This window comes from Lampetra planeri, chromosome 14, assembly GCF_965212315.1.
Source record: "Lampetra planeri chromosome 14, kcLamPlan1.2.h2, whole genome shotgun sequence".
Taxonomy (NCBI): domain Eukaryota; kingdom Metazoa; phylum Chordata; class Hyperoartia; order Petromyzontiformes; family Petromyzontidae; genus Lampetra; species Lampetra planeri.
This window is the reverse complement of record NC_136120.1, coordinates 11,912,168-11,931,229: the sequence shown is the minus strand read 5'-3', so window position 1 is coordinate 11,931,229 and position 19,062 is coordinate 11,912,168. Positions and strand designations below refer to the sequence as shown.

Below are 19,062 nucleotides of genomic sequence, written 5' to 3'. Positions count from 1 at the left end.
GGCCACTAATTCGACGTAGCGGTGCATTTATGGAATGTAATTGTGTCCTACACTACGGAATCAATGTTGAAATAACCCAATTATTATTTAGCACTTTCAGTTAATGCACACATGTAATGCACCATTAAGTGTGAAACATAAAACAGAAATCTGATGGCACAGCAGAGGCGGGGAGATATCGGCAGCAGGCGCATGCCAGAGCTCTCTCGTTAATGTATAGAGTGCAGGGTCATAGGTCATGTGTGACGGGTGCAGTGCAGTGGCATTCAGTGTTGTGTTCAACACTGGGTTGTAACAAAATCTGCGAGATTCATCACATTAGGATTCTCTGGTGAGGGTGGATCTCTTAGTTTTGAAATCAAGATTCTAAATATGCTCCTGCTGCTGGTTGGGAGGGTTGGGACACCCCCTCCCCCGGTACATTGAGAATGAGCGGCGTTGACGTGCTGATGGAAATCGAGTGTGCAGTGCACTGTGGCGAGTGTCCTTAAGCGTGCATGTGGAAATACACAATGTGCAGCAGAATAGTACGGCTCGCCGGAGGAGAGTTCTGCCTTGCAGATTTGGAATTTGTAAGCTTTAAATTCCGCTGCGTAAGCGCTGACCAGGGCTGTGTGCGTTTTTGTACGGAGCGGCCAACAAATGCATTTACAGAACAAACCGGCTCAAGATAATTGTCGGCAAATGAGAGATGCTGTTCACTGTGTGTGCATACACCATAATCGTCATCATCAGCCACGGTCAAGTTCACTGCTGGATGGAAGTCTCCCCCATCTGTTGCCATCCCTTGTTATCTTGCGATGTATGAATCCACAATGTTGTATGGGTTTACTCTCCAACACACTGGTGTCCTGAACTAGTAACTAATTGGCATGTTTTGTTTTACGTGACGAACCTTACTAATTGGCTGTGTCAGGTGGTGGCGGGTTTAACGACACATTTATATTTACGTAATCTAACCAAAAAAAACCTCTTATGCACATTGTACCTCCACACATTCTGAGTTCATTGCTCCATCTCTGTGGCGTACATATTCTAAGACGTGTTCCATACCTTGGCTGCCATTCCATCGTTATTCTTTACCATCGGCCAGTATCCCTTTGAGCGACGCGTGGTGCACAAGCCCACGGCACACGTATTTTATATACATATCAAACAAATCGTGCCATACTATTGTCTTCCTACGACTGATGTAACGTAAAAGATCTTTTTCAAAATAAGGAGGGGCAATACACTAAAATCTCCACGCCGAAAAAATAATCGATTTCCAAAATGCAAGATTGTTTTTTGAGAGGGCGTGACGAGAACGGGGCAAAGACACTTAAGTTGAGAGAATTCGCGGCCTGGCGACCACCACCTCACCGCCATCTGCGAGTCACAAAAGAAAAGATATTGAGTGAATACCAGAGAGAGCGTTCGACCAGTGCACGTCTGTACTGTGTCCAAAGCAGTGTTGCTAAGTACACAGCTGCGGTGGAGAGTTACACCATAATTAGAATGTAACGTAGGGATTATTGGGAATTCAATATTAAAATACGAGGATCCATTAAGCTCCGCGGAGCATGTGCTATCTGCTTTGCTCTGTTAAGTTTCGGATGAGAAAGCATTCGTCAATATAATATGGTCAGACGGTTTGTGTGCCCTCGTGAAACCGTGTTGAAGCCAACCCGAAGTTATTTGCAGATCTGTCACCTGTTCGGTTGAGTCATGAGTACAGGGCTCAGAACCTACAGTTTCTTTGAGATAATGCCCACTACACTCACTCAGATTCTGAGCGCGGGTAATGCACTCTCAAGCTGTCATGACATTTTCGATCTGTTTTTATTCCACTTTTTCCTCCCCCAACACGACGCGTGCCCACCGATCGTCCGGCGTCGATCCCTTTTCGCCGTCGGTTCGGACAGCGACAGAAGCTTGTCGCGACGACATTCTCTTTCTGGCGTGAAGACGTCGTTGGAAGTGCGCGGCCGCACACGTGTCACCGTTGTTTCGGAAAGGCTGCGGGACAGCCCTCCTCCGAGGGTGCGGGGATCCACCCACTGAACCACCCCTCTCGCCTCTCCACACCCACTGTGAAAACAGACTCTTCTCCATGCAGACTCTGGTGCAATCTCTAACCCCATGCCCTCATCTCTCCTGAACCTTCGTTCCCATTTCTCCGCTTCTTTTTCATCCCATTCGTCATAAATGTTTCCTCTTACTACAGCAGCAGCAGCAGCCTCGATGCCCTGGTGCAATCTCTAACCCAATAGCCTCAATTCTCCGGAAGCTTTGCTCCCATTTCTCTGTTTCTTCTTCATCCCTTTCCTCATTAAGTTTCCCTCTTCCTTACATTCCATCCTTGTCATCCTTGTAATGCATGTTGAACTTCTTTCGCGTCGTACGTAGCCAACCGTGCTAATCGGAGGTTGTGGAGAAAGGACAAATTAAATACAAAGAGCAGTTCTAAATAAATTATATATAAAAAAATCGTGCCATACTATTATCTTCTTACGACAGATTTAATGTAAAAGATGGTTTTCGGAATAATGTATGCTCTTTACTCTAGAATCAAAGTATTCAAGGAGGGGCAATACACTAAAATCTCCACGCAAAAAAATAAGCATTTTACGAAATCCAAGATTGTTTTTTGCGAGGGCGTGGCATGAGCGGGAGAACGGGGCAAAGACACTTGAGTTGAGAGAATTCGCGGCCTGGTGACCACCACCTCACTGCCATCTGCGAGTCACAAAGAAAAGATATTGAGTGAATACCAGAGAGTGTTCGACCAGTACGGGACAGCCTTCCTCTGAGAGTGCGGAGATAGCAATCTGGCGTGCCTCCCTAAGAACGCCTTTTCTTATCTTCTTTCTCTGACTACCCACGAATATGCATGATCAGCAATGATCCATCGTAAAATACCATAGTTCTGCGGATTATGAAGATGTTCCTCCCAGGGAAGAGTAGGCTCCACCCCCAAACTTATTGCCCGGTATCAATAGCCTTGTACAAATCTGGTTACACACACACATACATGCAAGGGCTGCATTATAAGACAGGGGGCGGCGGTTAGGGTTATCTGTGTGATTTAGAGTCTAGAGAATATGGTGCCATACTGGTTCTCGGTGCTTTCACGGGAAAGAGGGCAGTCGTGGTATTTGCCTTTGTTACAAAACAAAAACAGGCCTCGGTAATTTGAGATGGGTCCACGATTCCAACGCCGTTTCCCCCTCTGCCCCCCCCTCCCCCGCCATGTGAAGTTGTCCCTCGCAGTGCGAACGGGAGGCGCGATTTCTCCGGCCGTCCCCCGCTCTCCTCGCTCCTCTGTGTGCTTCACTGCGTTCTTCAGTGCCCGTTAAGTGACGTCAAGCCTATCGCCTAGCAACTGTAGAATACCCAGATTTCAATCCCAGTTTAAATACAATGCGTGTGCGTGGTACACCCACTTGCGCATTGCTCTTTGATTGAAATGCCCGTGAACGTTGTTCTAACCAATGGAATTAATTTGCATGCGGTGTGTCGGAGAGAGGATCGTTTTGGGGCTTTGACGGTGTTTGGAAGAAATGTTTTTTTAATGAGAATAATCCAGCGTGAAACAAACACGACGCTCGCATCGAATCGGAATGCCCACGGTCCGCGTGAGCGCTTATTTTCGCCGTCGCTCTTAATTGTGGACGGGTTTTGCTGTTGCAGGGGTGTGTGACGGTTCGCGACAATGGACTTGCCAGTAAACGCGCCAACGTTGTGGCCCAACATGTTGTTGGACCAACGTTGGCCCAACGTAAAACGGTCCATGCCTCCCACCGGCTCGATCTCCTGGCGTGGCAGTTGACACAATGGGCGAGTTTTTTTTTTAATCCTCTCCCCCACCCTCTCCCAACACAAGGCTCCGTTCACTCAGCGGTATAAAATAAGAACAACCAGAGTCCATTCTAGATTTGAAGCTTTCGTGACTGCAAGGATTCATATTCTTAGTTTTTTTCGGTAAAGTCACGTAGGTAAAAAATTTAAATTAATAAAAGTAAAATAAAATAAAAATCACGACGTTTCGGAGGCAACACAAGCTTCCGTCTTCAGGTGGAACCGTCACAGCATCGTGCTGTGACGGTTCCATCGTGCTGTGACGGTTCCACCTGAAGACGGAAGCTTGTGTTGCCTCCGAAACGTCGTGATTTTTATTTTATTTTTATTAATTTAATTTTTTTACCTACGTGACTTTACCGAAAAAACCTAAGAATATGAACCAGAGTCTCAAGTTGATGGGCAGGTCGCGTACGGTGGGGGCAAAGAGAGATGGGTTAATGTCCCATGTCCTTCCAAGACGTGTGCGGTCACGGCGGAGGAGCGGCCCTGAAATGACCCTCTCGAGGGATGCTCTCCGGAGCTCCCTCTGGTGGAGGGGAGGCCCTTCCAGCAGCAATGCCAGCGTGTGTGGAATTTCACGTTTGCACCTTTCACCTTCGTCGAGAATTGTTGACGTTGCTTGCTCCATTGGCCAGAGGCCCACGTGATACACTTTGGGTCGTGATTCTCGTGAGCTCTAGCGCGCTAGAGTCACATTTATTCACGCACCTTGTACTTGTGTTTAGGTGGGTGGGGGGGAAATCAAACGTCAGTTTTTTTCTCCTGTGGTTGCCAGCTTCTCGTGGCTTTGATCTGCACCTTCAGTAGGAGATTGAACAGGAAGTGAAAGCGGTGAGAATGCGTCCTGCACACACAATTGCACACAAAGACAAAGATCGCCTGTATAGCCTTAACAGACTGTTGGGGCAAGTGCTGTTCGCTAGCACCTATGAAGACTGGCACGGTACACGAGGGGGTGGGTGGCCAGCACCTACGCCCGACCGCCTTTGTCTCGCCAGTGGCGATGTTTACACACCGCACCAGGTACTCATTTCAGGCTGAGTCGACCTAGGGGATGCCCAGGACTGGTTCAGATAATCGTCACTGGTGTTGGCCGTGAGTGGGAATCGAACCCGGGTCGCCAGGTTCATAGCGCAGCGCGCAAACCGCTATACTATCGCTCCCCACCCACAATTGCACACACACACAATTGCACACACACACACAATTGCACACACACACACAAGCATCCTGAAAGTTTGGAACTGCAGGGGGAGTCTAGAGAAGAGCTCAATGCCTAATTTAATGTCAACAGTATTCATGGTTGCCTGCTGCTCTTGACTTGCTGCAGCAACAAAGAGAAAAGTTTAAGAAGATTAAAGTTACTATGTTATTTCTATTAATAACCCGATCCGCTCTGTTTTAATTACCAAAGGGATGCCACAGTGGTGTAATTGTAAAACAAAATGAAAGTGTCTTAAATCCGCAGAACCGCAACGGCCCTGTCCCCAGCTAGTTGATAGGGTGGTGGGGTGAAGTGTGGGTACTACTACCTCCAAGACGTCCGGTCACTGTGGAAGAGTGGGCCCTCAGTACCCTCCAGAGGGGTTCTCTAAGAGAGTTCCCTGTAGTGGGAGACCCTCCCACCTGCAGTGGCTCGAGCAAAGCCATTGCAGGGCTGCGCCTTAACATTTTGACTGTTACATCGACAACACAAGGGGGGGGGGGGGGAGTGCCATGGTTCAGCCCCTCCTTCAAATGTTACACAACGGCCGGGCCGTGTTTGTGTAATTGATGCGTGGAGAGAGACTGTTGTGAATTGCGTTAATGCTGCGCTTTTGAGGGGCTGCAAATGATGAATGTATATTTTTGTTGTCAGCTTAAAACCTAAATAGACAAAGGCTAATTGAAAAGATTATATTTGCACATCAGTCTGGGTATAAATGAGCCTTACAAATGGACGTTTACAGCGGTCGCGAGATGATTTATTTCGCATGCAGTGTTGCACTTGGCAGTCTGCACTAATTGGGGCTTTTAAAAAGCACACTATCAAGACAGTGGGTGATGAATTATTAAAGGTAACAATGTCGATTCGGGCTGATTTGGCCGAGCCCTTCACTTGGGGAAAGAAGGTTGGTAGGCGATGTAACCGCAGAAACGGAGACTGGGCGCTGCCATTCCCTCCGCAGCATTTCATCCTCGCCCCGTGCCGTGCGAACGGTGGGACATTTTGCACATCCTCCGTCTTGCGAGCGATGCTTTGTGTGGCCGTTGTACGATAATTGCTGGTCCCGTCCGGCCAGCGGGCTCAGCGGTCCTGGTTTGGGGAGTTGACTCAGCCCATCATCCCCCCCCCTGCGGGGTCGATAAAATACATACTGCTTTGTGGGGGAAGTCAGCAGTTGTTGGCTTACGAATAGACCTGTCCGCCCACCAGAGGAACGTGTAATTTGTACCATTGGTTCATGGCTGTATGCAGGAAGTGAGCATCGACCCAATGCTCATTTGAGCAGAAATTCACTTTGACTTTTGTGAGAATGAGGCCCACGACTTGTTTGGACTGTCTCAATGCCGCATTGGTTCTCTTTGCAAAGCACTCCTGACCTTTGCATAATATTTTTTTTTCAAATGAAAACACATTTTACACGCTTATTTCCTCAAGATGGACCATCTCATTCGCAGGGGGTGTTTAGGGTGTTGGCAAGCCGCATTTGAGTATGTTTTGCCGTGCTCCAAATTGTCATTATATTTTGAAGTGCATGCAAAATGGCTTAATGTGTGAACCAAATTCCCACCGGTCTTTTAACAAAACAACCAATTACTGTGAATATAAACGTACTGTAAGTAGATAAATAAACACTATATAAAAATTATAATCAGAATCGGAATCTTCATTTAGACTGGAGCAGTCTGACGAACAAGGAAGCTATATTTCTCGCAGATGTCCAGTAAAATTAGCGTTCCGTGCCCGTCTGATTTCTTGGGAATTTCACGCGAGTCATTGCTCATAGCTTATATATATTTAAAGAAAAAGTTCGTCTTGGAGTGTGATGAAGTGATGCAAGCTTGTCGATGCGGCAATATAAACTCAGGTTGCCCTTGCAAACGAGGCAATGTTTCACGTGTCTCAGCGGGTCAGTTTAATCTGCAGGTGAAATAAAGAATAACCATAGATCTTACTTCACAATATCATCTCCTTTTGGTGGGAGCGCATAAAGTGCCGTGTGCTTGCTTACCTGAGATGTACAAAGATATATATTATACAGGGTAGGCCAAAAGTCAGAACACGTAGAATTATACAATTTTAATTGGTTATTCTAATATTTAATCTGTTATCATTATTAATATCTATTTTTTTCCACCTTAAATTCGTTGTTTACAAATCTCAACCACTAACCCTGATGATGAATGTTGAAAAATTATAGCTGTATTATTTTGTTAAAAGTCCTAAATTAATTTCAAAACATTATTAATTCATGCATCAATATTCATGGAAGTCAATTCGAACATTTTAAAAGATAAATTAAATAACCTTATGTGATCCACCTTAAATTCGTTGTTTACAAATCTCAACCACTAACCCTGATGATGAATGTTGAAAAATTATAGCTGTATTATTTTGTTAAAAGTCCTAAATTAATTTCAAAAGATTATTAATTCATGCATCAATGTCAATGGCAGTCAATTCGAACATTTTAAAAGATGAATTAAATAACCTTATGTGATCTGCTGAAACAAATATAATAAGCCTACGTGTCTTGACTTGTGGCCCACCCTGTATATTGATCATTTGCAGCTTCTCACAGTACAGTATTAATGCAAAGCATATCTCTCTCTCTCTCTCAATACGCAGCCATCACACAGACACTCCACCATCTTGTAACATTTGAAGTTGAGAAAAACCACAGCGCCCATTTATCGGTAATAAAAACTAATTAAAGGTGCTGCTCTGAAATTAATTTTCTCGTGCCACTGCTGGCAGAAGCGCCTCCACCAAAGAAAGCTCTCAAGAGGGCCCGCTGGAGGTTATTATGGCCTCCTCTTCATGCTTCCGCAACTTTGGCGCCATTAGACCAGAGGGGCATCCTCTGCGGTGATGATTTTGGCAGTGACGTGGCCGAGTGATTGCACATTCACCACTCGCAGTTGCAGAGGTTGCCGGTTCGAATCCAGCGGGTCGCCCTGACTATAACTGCCGGTGTAATACGAGACATCTCCTTTACCAGTGGCAAAATATAGTAATAGGTTTTTACCCTTTCATCTGGTACAAAAACTGACACCTTTATACAAGGCATCATGTTTGCAATAACCACAACACAAGCAGTCAAAATGCAAACAAAAAGAAACAACTCTGATGATGATAATGATATGCACTGTCCTTGAAGTTGATTGGTCCACACCCGAGACAGCTTTTCTTAGAGCCTAGTCTCCATTGGTGTTGGACCAGATGACGCTTGTGTTGTGGTTATTGCAAACATGATGCCTTGTATAAAGGTGTCAGTTTTTGTACCAGTTGAACGGGTAAAACCCTATTACTATGCCGGTGTAATGTCATGGATAATTTGTGCCATCTGACGTTAAAACTAAACTATTGAAACATTTTTTTGACCAGGTTAGGCCCACTGAAAAATATATATAGCTCTTTGTCAGAAATGACCTGGCCACAAATGATAGCTCAACGAAGTGGCTTATCATCACGTGGAAATGTATTGCAGCCAAACACTCTGAATGCATGTTCATTCTAAATATGGAGGGGTAAACCGGAGGACTGGGATGAAAAGTCCACATGATCACGGGGAGAGAGAGAGATACACACACACATTACAGGCTTCAGGGTCGGGACCGAATCCACGCCCTCCTGTATACCAGGCGAGGTCGTTAACATCTCGCCACCTTAAAGATAATTTTCCATCGTGTGCCGGCGTCAGGATGCAAATTTCTAAAATTCGAAAATTAGCCTCAAAATTACGCGATTGCGACTATACATGTCAATCATCAAGACTATTGCCCCAGGTCAATCTTGCAATTGAGGTTATCCTGGTCTCTTGATTTCTTACCTGGTTAAACATAATTAACTTGAACTTGATAATAGAGTGAATTGACTAAAGAGCTTGCTTTCTCTTACGAGACCTGAGAGTGTGCATCACCGATAGCGCGAATTTTCAATTTGGTTTTATTTGATAAAGGATCCAATTGATTTAAATAGTAAACCCCTGTGCAGCTGACCCTAAAGTCGAGCCAAAACATTTTTCGCTTCATTTGCCAGCGTTTTATAAATCTTAGGTAAGCAAGCGCATGGCAAAGGAGATTATATTATGCAAACAAGCTGCCGCTTCTTGGGACTGGACGGCGACGGCTAAACCGGATACACTTGAAAGGTGCGTGGGTCTCAACTGGAAGCAAGGGTCTGCATGCCATCGGCAAGTGGTATCGGAGCCAGTGTGCTAAATCCAGCCGTCAATTGATTATGCGGATGCTTTATAGGTCCTCCTTGACTTAAGGTGGAGATCGAAACAATTTATGGAGCTTCTAAAAAAACTAAGTGAAAGCTCCTGTGGAATATTGCTTTCCCACATTGAAGCCAGCGAGGGCTCATGCAATTTGAGAGCCACGCTAATTTCTTCCGTTGCCTAAATTGCAGTTTCGATGGTAGTATAAGCGACCGCTGGATATACGAGGAGGCATACCGTATCGCTTTTGTAATAGCCACCTGGGCGTTGGTCGATGCAGGCTGACAATGCAGACGGCTGTAGGGATGTCGCATAAAAAATCTCGACTATCGCTATTTGGCTTGGTAACGGCTAACGCCAGCCACTGGAATAAATTATCAGAAGATAAAAAAAAATGTTGCGAAACAGCTGTGGTGAAATCCTCTCTATAGCCGTATTATTGTAACGATGTGTGGGTTATGAAATGCTTACCACAATTTTGTGTTTAGTTTGCTACCCTTCTCCCGCACCTCCAATTAGCACGGTTGGCTACATATGGTGCGAAAGAAGTTCAACATACGTGCACAGACATTGTGGGGAAGTCAACGGTGGTATTCCGATAGTGACTCGCTCCCGCCATAAGAATGTAGAATTTCCACCACTGGCTGAGGGCTGTAAACAGGGGATGAGCACTGCCTCTATATGCTCGTTGAAGCAGGAAAATGAAGTTTCAAGTTGAAGCTTATTTTGTTTGGTCAGGGGGAGAAGTCAAGAGATCTGGATAGTCTCATTTGCAAGAGTCACTAAAATGACAAATGTTGTTGGCCTCTTTGGAAAGGGATTTAAAGCGTTTCAATCGCACGCTCACAATTTCATGACCAGACGTCTCTATCATCCATCCATCTTGCAACAATAATTCCAGCGCCTGCCATATCACCGGTGTCGAGGCACAGAGGTTGAAGACACTTAACCACCATTGCTATTAACGAGTACTGTTTTACTGCATTACCCAACATACAGCATTTCACGAGGCATTCTTTGGGCACCGATCCTTTCTCATGGCAGAAAGAAAGGTGGCGGAAATATTGTGATTTCACAAATTGGATTCCTTGCCTTGACATTGTGGATGCCAACGTTTCCCAGCGTACCACTGGAAATAGGGGAAAGAAGGCAGAATGTTAGAGTCTGAGCCAGGGTTGCTAATACTCTGGAGAATGGTCAGGGAGGTGACACTTTGATGGTTTCGGCTTCTGTTGAGACGAGTTAATGAGATGGGTTATAGAGATTAGACTCGCACAGAGACCTATATACTCAGATAGACGCATTGACTCTCACGGAGAGAGATTTGTAGACTCGCACAGAGACCGCTGCCCGACACGTACAGCCTATGATTCACACAGACCCATAGAGTCACAGATATACCCATAGACTCACAGAAAGACATATAGACTCACAGAAAGACTCATAGACTCACAGATAGATTCATAGACTCGCAGAGACCAGAGGTCGCAACCGGGTATCCAATACCCATACCCTACCCGATATCCGGCTACCCGTACCCGGCCGGGTACGGGTACCCGTTTGCGACCCTGGTGTGGCCGGGAACGGGTACGGGTACCCGTTTGCGACCCTGGTGCGGCCGGGTACGGGTAAGGAATCAAAACCCGTTTGCGACCTCTGGTAGAGACTCATTGACTCGTAGAGACTCATTGACTCACAGATAGGCCCATAGATTAGAAGGACTTAGGAGATGTCACTGGTAGAGGGCAGGAGAAGAGACAGACCAAGGGTGAGATGGAAGGAATGGGGGTGGAACGAGATACTAGGAGAGTGGATGTGATGAGAGAAGAGGCACAGAGTAGAAGTGCATAGAGAAATACATCTGAGCAGCTGCCTCTGAAATAATTTGACTTTTGGATTATTGTATGTTGAACCGTACATAGCCAACCGTGCGTATCGGAGGTGCAAATGAGATGCACCAGAATGATGTTGGATTTGGTCGAGAGGTGCTGGCAGTCTGTGGACATCTGTGAAAAAGAGCTTCATATCTGATCGGATTCCTCCCGAATAAATAAATATTTCTGATTCTGTCATGTAGCACAAGGCTCGCAACGAGCCCCACTACAGTACCAGGCCTCCTCCAAAGGAGCTCTAGATTTGAAGCTTTCGTGACTGCAAGGATTCATATTCTTAGGTTTTCGGTAAAGTCACGTAGGTAAGAAATTAAAATTTAAAATTAATAAAAGTAAAATAAAAATAAAAGAAAAATCACGACGTTTCGGAGGCAACACAAGCTTCCGTCCATAGGAGCGTTGAGGACAGGAGAGCAAGAGGAAGACAAAGATGAATGTTTGCAGCGAGTCGGACGACATTATAAGGAGTGGACCCAGCCGCGCACGGGGGAAACGAGGAGCATCGCGGGAGCGTGCGGCGGGCAGAGGTGCCGGCGTATCCGTTGGCCTTCGACCAGAGGTCGCAACCGGGTACCCGATACCCGTACCCTACCCGATACCCGGCTACCCGTACCCGGCTGGGTACGGGTACGGGTACCCGTTTGCGACCCTGGTGCGGCCGGGTACGGGTATGGGTAGGCCGTGAGTCACCGGTGAGTAACCGTTTGTCACTCATTTCGGGTAGGGTACGGGTATGGGTAGCGTACGGGTAGCCATACCCGGCCAGGTACGGGTACCCGTTTGCGACCCTGGTGCGGCCGGGTACGGGTACGGGTAAGGAATCAAAACCCGTTTGCGACCGCTGCCTTCGACCATCCAACCTGGAGTGAAACGGGTGTCTCAAGATCTTACGGGGGACAAACTTAAGATTTTTTTCTTCAGCGAGTGCGCGGCCACTTTGCCACTCCGCACTGTTTGCCGAAGTCACGGATCGTACGCTTGCGGTATCGTATGTGATGAACAAAACTGAGCAGGACGAGGGCAGGGCAGCAGAGAGAGTCGTGAGCTTGTCTCTCGACAGGGCAACCTCTGAGCCCAGTGTGGTTTATGACCTACAGAGCGTGGCTTTTGCCCTACCAATAGTAACACCTTATCATTGCTTGATAGAATAGATTTGGATCACATTCCAAGTTTTGAATGGTACGGAGGCGATGCCCACGATTGGTTGTTGCTCGTCATTTTCTAAACAGCCGTGGCCCAAGACCCACGAGACGCCAAAACTAATTTAACAGTGCCTTCATAAAGATGGCATCCATCATTAACGAGACATAATTAGACCGCAAGTTTGTGAATCGCGTGGGTGGGTGTTGCGGTGTGCAAAAGAACGAGTTTGTACGTAAATAAACGACAGCTAGAGCGTTCTTCGAAAGCAGATGACAGAAGCGTTAACAATAAAAAACAACCGCAGCCGAGTTGCCGGCTAACACCTGGGGGTGCCTCGATGTGGTGAAAACACGTGGAGGACGAGAGAGAGATGAGGCTCACACGAGATGCAATCTTCACAACGCTCAAGCGTCGAAGTTTATTTTAACTCGAGACCAGGATTAGTTTCATTCGCAAGAGTGACCCAGGGAATTAGTCTGCGAATGGTGGGTGATGATTGCTATGTGTAGTCCCAGTTGAGTAATCTGCAGGTAATGTTTGGTGCGTATAATCATATTCTTAGGTTTTTTTCGGTAAAGTCACGTCGGTGAAAAATTTAAATTAATAAAAGTAAAATAAATATAAAATAAAAATCACGACGTTTCGGAGGCAACACAAGCTTCCGTCTTCAGGTGGAACCGTCACAGCACGATAGCTGTATCAAGTGAGAGAAATTCCAAGAAAACAGTCCTTGTATATATACTGGTTGAGGGTGGGAGGAGCCAAGGTAGGCCCTGAATATTATTTTTGCGGCTGAAGCACGCTGCCGCACCGAACCTCACAAAAAAAATATTCAGGGCCTATCTTGGCTCCTCCCACCCCAACCAGTATATATACAAGGACTGTTTTCTTGGAATTTCTCTCACTTGATACAGCTATCCTGCTGTGATGGTTCCACCTGAAGACGGAAGCTTGTGTTGCCTCCGAAACGTCGTGATTTTTATTTTACTTTTGTTAATTTTAATTTTTAACCTACGTGACTTTACTGAAAAAAACCTAAGAATATGAATCCTTACAGTCACGAAAGCTTCAAATCTAGCGTATTATCGTGGTTATTATACCCGCAGTACTATCAGGGCGGCGACTGAATTGGAACCGTGAACCTTTGCAACAAGTGGGGTAATGGCTCGTGCTGGGCCATGTGACCCCTCGGTGTGTGTGGTTGCTCAAACGATTGCCTCTCACAATTAATTATAATTGTATGGTACTTTCATGGACAGTTTAACACTTTCGCGACCAATATTATTAATAATAAACGTTAGTTTAACACGTGTGAGGCTTTCGCGACCAATGTTATTCATAATCAACGTTTTTGGGTTTAGATCGCGTTATTTATAAATGTGTCGTAACCCTCCACCACCCGACACGGCCAATCAGTAAAAATGTGTCACGTTGACAAAAGACAAATAGTTCACTACTTTAGCCCACCGGTGTGTTGAAGAGTGAAACCACAACATTTACAATTTTTGTATTTATGGGCGCTGCAAGATGTTAACTACCTCGCCTGGTATGCAGGAGGTTGTGTGTTCGATCCCGACCCTGACGCCTGTATATTTTGAGTTTGTATGTCTCTCTCCCCGTGGTTGCGTGGATATTTCTCCATGTCCTCCGGTTTTTCCTTTCACATTTAAAAACATGTATTTAGAGTATTTGGATGCTGTAAATTTCCAAATGAGAAGCCACTTTGTTGAACTATAATTTGTGGCGAGGTCACATCTGAAAAAGAGCTATATAGCTCAGTGGGCCTTACTTGGTAAAATAAAATAGTTTAGTTTGATAGTTTAGTTTTAGTTATGTTGTGGCAGCACGATCGCAATTTGCCGTATCCCATAAATCGCGCGAGACCCAGTTATTACTTTTTAACAGTTTTTTTTTTATATACAACGAAGCGTGCTTACAAAAAAATAGTTGTGCTTTAAACAATATAGACATTGAGCCGTTTTACGGCCCGCTAATAGAGAACAACCCAATCTTCAATGATAAAATGCAGCCGGTGCAAGTCCACACACACTGGCTCGTTTAAAGGGGAACGGCGCCTTTAAAATATCGCCGCGCCGCGTGGCGTGTTGACGGTGACGACGCCGGCTCCTCGCCCAAAGTTAAATAGGAAACGAGGACAATGAAGAGGAGACGTGCGGAGAAAGAAGGGATGAGATGAGAATGGATTTCCTGGGGGAGGAAAAATGGTAACCGGCACACCGTTGGACACAATCGCTTCCAATGAGAAATGGCCATTGCATTAGCGCTGGAGAAATCACGAATGCCCGTTTATCGTTTGCGTGAGTTAATGAAAAACTGGGCCGAAACCAGGCCCGGCCAAAGCCATTGTCGCATCGCGTGATGACTGGAATTCACGGCTGGCTATAAATAAAGAAAGAAGGCACTGGGTTTTATTTTTTTTTATCTTGCAAGAAAAATGCACCCTCTTGGAATTTAGTTTTCATGAACCTTTGAAATATATGCTCTCTGTGCGCTTTACCTTCAAGCGTAGACAACTTTTTACCCACGGCACACCGCGGGAAGGGGAGTAGAATCGAGGAGAGGGACGCACGCCAGGTGGAAGCTTAATATACAAACCCCAGTGGTAGCATTCCTCAAAAAACGAATTGGTTGTAACAGGGAGCTTGCCAAATTTGCAGGCATTAGCATTTTTTTTTTGCGTAGAATGAAAACGAATTTCTTCAGAACTACTTTTTGCGTAAAATTTGTTGTCCTTCCCCTGACCACCTCCGATTAGCACGGTTGGCTACGGACGACGCGAAAGAAGTCCAGCACGCATTACAAGCATGACAAGGATGTAATGTAAGGAAGAGGAAACATTTATGACGAATGGGATGAAAAAGAAGCGGAGAAATGGGAGCGAAGGTTCAGGAGAGATGAGGGCATGGGGTTAGAGATTGCACCAGAGTCTGCATGGAGAAGAGTCTGTTTTCACAGTGGGTGGGGAGAGGGGGGAGGGGTTCAGTGTGTGGGTGGCCGCACAGAAGTCACGTGATTTTACAGGAGGCTTGAGCTGATACAGAGAAATGGATAGAGCTATAAAGTAATGAAATGAAGCGTTAAATGTGTCGTAGTATTTGAACGGAGCGTATTGCCATCATCATTTGCTTCAGTCGTGCTTGACTGTGAAACATTATTTTCTGTACATTAAATGTATATTTGTCGGATTATAAAGATATGTATAAATAACCTGCTGTATATCAACTCATTGCATGTTAATCGTGTAATTACTGCCACGGTGTAAAGGTTAGCATACTGTGGTTAGCACCAGATAGAGGTCCCCGATTTAATCTCTTGGCATGGCAACGGGCACCATGTCCTCAATCTGCCGGCCTCTGTCCACCCAGCAGTTGTAAATGGGCGCACCACGGCCTATCCTTGGGCAGGTCGTGTGCGGTGTGGTAAAGTGTCGCGGTATTCCTGCCTCTTGCGAGAGATGCCTGGCCACAACCACTCCCGTCGCCACCCCGCGTGTTGTTTACAGGGTAGCGTAAAATTGGCGGTTGATTCTCAATGCGGTTTTGCACTCGCATGTTGATTCGCAAACGAGCCACGCTCATCAAAGAATTACGCCGCATGTTGAATTGCCACATCGCGCATTCGAATAATCATACCTTTTTTCTTTTTTTCAATAGCAGGAATTTTGATTAGTTCGAGGGCTTTTCATATCTGTGCGTATGATATGTGATCTGCTTGCACTGCAGTTTGTTTTATGTGTCCTGTGCTCTGGCATGTTGAATCATAATGGTGTTTTTTTTGGTTCGTTAATACTCTGGCTATTGCCCGTAAATTTTTGCGAGCTCCCTGTTGCAACCAATTTGTTTTTTGAGGAATATTACAACCGGGAGATGTTTATTAAGCCGTGACCTGGCGCGTGTGTGTCCCCTATGCTTCTCTGCCGGACCAGGGCTCTAAATTAAAAATGTCATTGCCATTCTATGTGCCAGCACAACACGGTCCCGTGCATCCACAAATAAAGAAACTGACAGCAATTTACATGAGCTACGGATGCACGTGCGCCGTATGTTACACGTGTACGCTCTGTGTGCGTTTTATTATATGGCGTGTCCGCGAGTGAGCGCGATCATACAGCGCAGGGGAGTGGTGGCGTGTAGCGGCTTGTACCCACTGCGCTACCTACCAAAACCATCGGCGGCGAGCGATATCTGAACCGGCTACGGGCTTCCTCTAAGTTGACTCGGCCTTAAATGAGTGCCTGGTGTGGTGGGTAAACATCAGCACGGGAGTAGACGAAGGTCAGCCAGGCAGGGTTCAGGTCACACCACCGACCTTGCCGTGTTAGCAACTTGCTTGACAGCACTGTGCTTGCCCCAACAGTCGGTGTGTGTGGGGGGGGCTCTGTAGGGGATCTTTGTCTTTGTTTGGGGTGTACACAATAGGGAGTCATGCTTCGTGAGTTCCTGTAATGATGCTGCAAGCAGTGGCCAAAGTTGACTTTCTGGTCACGGCACAACATCCGTGGTGGAAAATTGTGATTTTTTTTTTAACGTGGCCTGTGCCTCCTTTAGATCAGCTCCGTCTGAATTAGTTTTTTTTTTAGTAGTATGGTGCGGTCCGGGGGCGGTCAGCGCAGACAGCCTGGGAGGCAGAGAGACCGCCGGTCGTGACGTTGGCTGCTCCACCTCCTCGTGTGCTGTCCTGGCCTCAATGGGAGCTCATTATAACTGCGCTTTCCCCGACTTGTCTGCAGCGCCTAATTGCAGTTGCCTCCTCTCCGCTCGTGTTGTGTCCAAGACGAGTTCACTTGTTGTGGAAAAAGTTTTGAGAACTGGCCGTCGAGCGCGCAACACTTTAAGGAGAGTTTACTTAACGTGCGTTTTTTTTTTGCCGTCGCCGTGATTATAATTTTTTGTAATAATTATTATTAAATAAAGCACATTCTTCTAAGGAATGCCATTCTGTCTTATCCCTATAAACGTTCGCTTTGTGCAGCAGGGTGCCACGCAGAGGCACAACATGAGCGCTCTCGCACGCGGGCACGCTCATTTCTGCCGTTGACTTCACAGCCATAATCGTTTTTGAAGTTCCTGGAGGCTGACCCAAGGCCTCGTGGAATGCGACCGCCCCCACCCCAACTCTTCGCTAATTGCTTCGCTCGCACAGAAGCATGGCCAGCGGGCGGCAGCGGGGTGTCGCGGCATCTCCGAGAGCCCAGCGCAAGTGACGGCGAGAAGCGGCAAGAGAGTTTCGGGGGGTTGCCACCTCTGGGCGCCGCGGTGGCGACATGTTAATTACCTCGCCTGGTATACACGAGGTCTCGTGGGTTTCAATCGCGACCCTGATATCCGTGTATATTTGGGGTTTGCTTGTCTCTCTCCGTAGCCGCGTGATTTTTTTTCTCCGGGTCCTCCGGTTTTCCCCTCCATATTTAGAATCAACGACACGCGTTTTAGAGTATTTGGCTGCTATAAATGTCCACGTGACGATAAGCCACTTCGTTGCGCTGTCATTTGTGGCCGAGTCGCTTCTGAGTAAGAGCTCTATCGCTCAGTGGGCCTTACCTGGTAAGATAAAAAATAGTTAGGTTTAGTTTTAAGGAATCGACGTTTGCCGGGCAAGGGGACGCTAACCACGGTCGTGGAGCGATCGCGATGGCGGTGGGGAAGGGGGGGAGCGGCGGTGGCGTCGCCAGGAAGGTCGACCGCTCTCCCCCTCGCGGTGACCTCGGTGAAATTTTCCACCATTTAAATTGACCTCCAGGTGTGGAAACTCGGGGCCCCACTTGGGGCCCACTCGGGGCCAACTCCGGCCAGAGATGAGCGGCTATTTCCAGAGATGAAATTGCAGGGTGGAGGGGGGGGAGAGAGTTGGGGAGGGGATGACGACGACTCTGTTATCATAGAGCGCTGTCTTTTCTGAATTGCCTCAATTTTCTTCTGTTGTGCGGCTGCTTTGAAGAGGGGGACCGTCACGGCGGTGAAATCACGTACGGCGTAATGATGTGGGGGGGGGTGGGTTGGGGTGGTGCGGGGTTGCGCGACCGTTCACGGTGTCGCTCACAATTTAACCTTTGCCTCGCCAAATTACGGTACAGCTTTTGAAGGCGCAAGTGTGACAGGCATTTTAGGACTTGTGACTGGCCTTGTGCCCATGTTTATATCCCATCCCCCCCCTCTCCCCAAATAAACAATTACTTTGTGGCGATCAGTCTGGGGAGCACTGGGCACGGTGATGTTATTATTCTTTTATTCGAAAGAAAATTGCCACACTTCCTCTGGCAATAAAGTTGTGCGTGGCAGTGGCCCTGCTGGAGCTATTATCTTTTACCATCGGCGAGGGTTAGCCACCCCCGTGGGTTTGATCAGGATGGGTCCGGGAACTGGCATTTGTGCTTGGGTGGCAGGAATTGACTTTTTTTTTACAGACATCTGGTACTGTTGCTGCGTTGGACTTGATGACAATGTACTGCACTGTTGTGATAATAGGCCTAAGGGTGGCTGATAATTATGCAGACTCTACCCACGGCATGTATTTTCTGTCTTAACCGTGACTCGAAATTCCCCCCTCTTTGTACAGCGTCCGCAACAATTCGAACGCAACAAGAGATTTTTTAAAAGACGTGCCGTTTCCTTTTTTGTGAATCACAATTGGTGAGCACCCGGTGGTAGCAACAACCAGTTCTCTTTAAGGTGTAATAGATAATCGTTAATGCCACGTGTTGAACTGAGCAAGGGTATTATGACTTGGAAAAGGAG

General features: G+C 46.7%; 1 protein-coding gene across 7 annotated transcripts in view; it reads left to right on the top strand.

The window, feature by feature from the left end:
• Positions 1-19,062, top strand: part of LOC144722391 (protein 4.1-like) — a 124,607-nt gene that overhangs the window by 5,527 nt on the left and 100,018 nt on the right. The window contains exon 1 of one of the 7 annotated variants that reach the window (XM_078600621.1): positions 4,600-4,674. The exons of the other annotated variants lie outside the window; for them this stretch is intronic. The gene's annotated coding sequence lies outside the window, so the exon portion shown is untranslated. Of the gene's footprint in view, positions 1-4,599; positions 4,675-19,062 lie in introns of those variants that run through there. 7 annotated transcript variants of the gene reach the window in all.